General features: G+C 35.7%; 1 non-coding gene across 1 annotated transcript; it reads left to right on the top strand.

Moving 5' to 3' along the window:
- Window positions 1–579: 579 nt before the first annotated feature.
- On the top strand, window positions 580–650 carry Trnag-gcc. Its single transcript has one exon. It is a non-coding gene; the product is annotated as a tRNA-Gly (tRNA).
- The last annotated feature ends 3,964 nt before the right edge of the window (window positions 651–4,614 follow it).

Here is a 4,614-nt window from a genome sequence, read left to right as displayed (position 1 = left end):
GGCACTTTTCATCAAGCCACAAGAAAAAAATATCTTATGCTATGGTAATAGCGCACAATAAAATTATTGTAATATAAGCTCCAAATGATTCTACAAAATAAATGATTGACTCATGAGCTCGTAAGCGGAACACAGCACTTAAGTAACATGGCCGTTGCAACGCCAATACGGCGGAGTATACATCTGCCGATGCCATCGGATGAAATTCTTAGCTAAACACGACGCCTGACTGCCGTGCATTACTGTACCGTACTGCAGTGTGTACCTAGCCTTCATCTAGACTGGCTTATAAACTCAAGTGTAGGTACGCTAAAAATAGGTAGGTACGTCTAAAATCTATCTAAAATTAGACAGTAATAAATTAAATGTATTTTGTATAACCTTAAAGAAACATTTAAACTGTAGAAAATACAGAACTACCTATAAATATAGCGAATTACAAAACGATATCGAAGAATCATAATGTTAATGATAAGCAAACATAACTGACTGATGACGTCATACTTTACGTAAGCGCGCTATAACGTTCACTTTGTACACTGACGGTTGTAGTTGATAATTTTAATAACATGAGTATCAGCATCGGTGGTTCAGTGGTAGAATGCTCGCCTGCCACGCGGGCGGCCCGGGTTCGATTCCCGGCCGATGCAAGAACTTTTTTGTTTTTTTTTTGTCTATGTTACTACAAAGATAGTTTTTATACAAAGTATAACAAACTAATTTTACTTTGGAGCAAAAGAGCAAGACAAAATAAAATTATTATTCAACACTATCTATCCTTTCTAATAATTTTGAATCAATTACCGAAATTGCCCAAATAAAACTCCAAACCAACAGGAATAGGCACAAATTGAGTTTTAGATATTGATCTAGTAGTTTCTTGACATTTTGTCTTAACATAACCAACTTAGCTATTTTTGGCGCCGATCTTAAAATAATCGAGTGCTATTATCGGCTCTATGAGTTAGACTTCTATTAACTTAAAGTCAATATTTTCGCGACTTCTGAATTTTATTTTTACCTCGAAACATTCGCTTTTGTGGCTAAGTAAATTTTAACTTAATGAAACGGTAACAACCTGACAAAAGGGTAAGTTTTATCTGAAATATTGTGTTCTATAAGTATTATGTTAAAAAAAAAAAAAACTGATTTCCCATGTGCATAAATAGAAGTCACCTTCACTTGTCGGTGCGCCAAATATTTAACTGTAATTTGTCTTTAACCCAACTGCTGCGCAATATACCTATAACTAGTTTATTTTAATGCCCATAGCTTTCCCAAACTGTGACTTAAATAACGGATCAATTTATATTAACCAATTACAATATCGGGGTAGCTATTTAGCATAATTCCATTCACAATTTCTCCTTCCTTAAAACTAGCAAGTTCCCACAAAACCGAATAGCTGTAGCCATTAATAGTACTACAACCAATTTCCGATTAAAAATCCGATGTACAATAATTCCTTTATTAATAGAAAATGCAGTGCAAAACGAAACGTTACATTAAGCCAAGCAACTTATTGGCGAGTTCGTAATAAATTAGGACCTAGCTCGTTCTCTTCGGATCGAATAGCTATTACTCGGATAACATATGCGACTTAAATCGTGCGAAATTCAATTGTATTATATTCGTTTAATTAATGGTTAACGAACGTTCCAATAATGGTGCGGATTTAATTTATAAGGCTGTCGGGGATTGTACAAGAATGATGATGTATTGTGCGGCTCCGAGGTGTAGGTAGAGAGCTACTTTTCAAGCATTGAATATTTGAAACCTTGTAAGTAACGGTGTTCTGTAGTTTAGAATAATTTTTGCAATATTTTTTACGAAACCTCATGCAAACTAACATTTATATAGGAACAATATAATCAGTTGGAAGACTAAAATATCCACAATTGACATTGGAATTTCCAGCTACAAAATTCCCTGTGAAGTGACATTTTTAAGGCTTCTGTCAAGGTGGAAACTGTATTGTTTCTGAATACAATGCCGACTACACGGCGCGACACCTTCAGCATCTAGTTTCATTCACGTTGTTATATGATTATACAACTCAACTAAATATAGCACTTGTTTCAACTCATATGAAAAATCAGACTAGAATATTACCCATTTGATGTCATTACCAAAGTACCTTGTAGTTTACCAAAGTATATAATGTTGCTTTGTTGTTGACAGAATTCGCTTCATGTAAACCGCTAGGACTCTACAGCACTAGGTTAGTCGTAAAAATAAAGCTATAGCATCGTAATATGCTCTTATAACAAGTACGAGCATGACACGTCGACTAATATAAATGTTGTCTCGGAGCCCAACGATCGCCTTCAGCTTGTACATTTAAAATGGCTGCCAGAACTCGTAAATTCGTTTTACATAAAAAACTTTTATTGCTCCTCGTTCGCGTAAAATTTTGATAAAACATAAAATATAACACGTAAAACGTTTGATTCACTGCCCTCAGATAGAGTTGTAATTATGTCCGTTTTATCTTCTTAATAAAAATGTACTTTCTTCGCTGCGTAAAAATTACTTGATGGCTCTAAAATGAGACTTTTTTGTATAAAAGTGCTTACAACGCTGAAAAAGAACTTTCGTGGACGTTTTAGGTCACATATCTTCTTATTACTATAATGTGTGCTGCAAGCTATTTTCTCAATGAGCAGTTTTTTTTTCCAATTCAGCTTGCCCATTTATCTAGAGACCTAAAACATAGTTCAACATATTTTTACGCTAATTACACAACATTAGAATATTAATCCATTGAAACTCATACACAAAAACTACACTATACTTCATAAGAATGTGAAATAAATAACTAAACCGTTTCCCCGGATTTTATAAACCCCATGTTATTACGGGCGCGGTTTATAAAGGCATCAACCAATTTAGTGCTGAGATAATAACTATCGTGGCGTCTTGCCGTGTGGGCTTAGCATCAGGATTACTGAGCCGCTAATGTAGCCCGGGTATGTTACGACGCAGCCTCTGACTTATGCATCTTCCATAGTAATATGGAATTTCAAATAAACTAAAAATTTCCAAAAGTAGCAAGTAACATTGTTTTATTGGATTTATTCTTTCACGTTGGACGTGAGCGTAAGCGTAATTCTCATTTAATATTTGCGATGCTGTTGTCGCATATTTTTTAACAAAACTGCGCAATGTTTAAGCTTCTTATAGTTAAAATAAAATCTAGAGTACTCTTTTATAGAGATAAAAACAAGGAAATCATCTTCAGAAGTGAGTAAAACGTCTTCAAAATGTTGAAGGTGTACACAACACATCAAAGAGCCGTAACGCTTATCTCGTGGAGGCCTTATCTCTCATTAGCGATACAGCATCCCCGTTAAAACGGCGATGGTCTAATAAAACTGCCTGATAAATTTTATTGGACCCCTTCCCTCTTTCGGGTATCTTCGCATCGCGATATCAATGAGCATTGTAGATTTGGTTATGATATCACTTGACGACTGCGGTTTATGTTCTAACTCGCGGCTTTATCATTTCTCCGAGATTGTCAAGGAATTGTTTTGCTGTTTAATTCCGCAATATAAGTTGAGCACTTGATTTTATACATGCAAAATGATCGAGAGTAATGTTTATAATGAAAAATAAAATAAAACTGAAAATGGTTCTTGTAAAATTGAACGTTCACTATACGTAGCCACCAATTATTATGAAATTCGTAGAAGTATGTTAAAAGAACAAATAAAATTAACCAGCTGTATAGCCTTCCTAGAAACGATCGTATTTAAGTAAACGTGAGTACCCCTCCCAAACTTCACAAACGGCAATATAAGTATACGAAGCATCTCTCGTTCCATGCGGAATTGTTTACTCCGCGTTCAGAATGAAAATCCCGTTTTAACCACTCCAGTTTAACTTAAATATCAACCTCAGTTAACTATCACCGGCTTTTATTATCGCAGTTTATGTGGAACCGGTTCTAATCTCCTGCCCGATACTGGAGGATTAGTATTCTTTCAGCGCTCCGAAGGTGAAAAACCACAACAACACACTTCTATTTATATGCTAATAAAGCAAACTCCTCTCATATTGCATTTTAAGCGATAAACTCGAGAGTTTTATATCCGCAGTCGCCATTAGAAGATTCGCCCGAAAAACTTTTAAAAATAAAACATGGTGGTTCTAAAGCGGCGTTTCGTTGCTAATTGCCGTTTTTTGCCTTCTCGAAAATAATACATTTTGGCGGAATGGTGTGCTTTTTGCTGGACCTTTGTGCTTGAGTATTTATTATATTCATATGCGGCCGGAGCTGGTGCTAGTGGGAACTAACGACGCGGTGTTAAAAATACGGTGAGACACGATAAATGTAGCGGCCGCGTGGTCACGCTTGCGTTCACTATTTTTATCCTTGCAATAATTTTTGGACGACACTGTAGTAAAAACTGAATATTCTGGTATCTCCTAATATAACTGCAAAATATCTCTAATTACACACTTTGAAATAACTGTCCAAATGCTTCATTTGCTTCAATAAAATTGGAAGTTTAGAGGCACCGTAAAGTCGCTTCAGTCCATTGGTCCATGATAAGGCGCACCTAGTTTTATGAGTCATCAGCTGATGGCTGATGGCTGACGGCAATAAGT

This window comes from Helicoverpa zea, chromosome 3 (genome assembly GCF_022581195.2).
Source record: "Helicoverpa zea isolate HzStark_Cry1AcR chromosome 3, ilHelZeax1.1, whole genome shotgun sequence".
NCBI lineage: Eukaryota > Metazoa > Arthropoda > Insecta > Lepidoptera > Noctuidae > Helicoverpa > Helicoverpa zea.
This window is presented reverse-complemented; position numbering and strand designations above follow the sequence as displayed.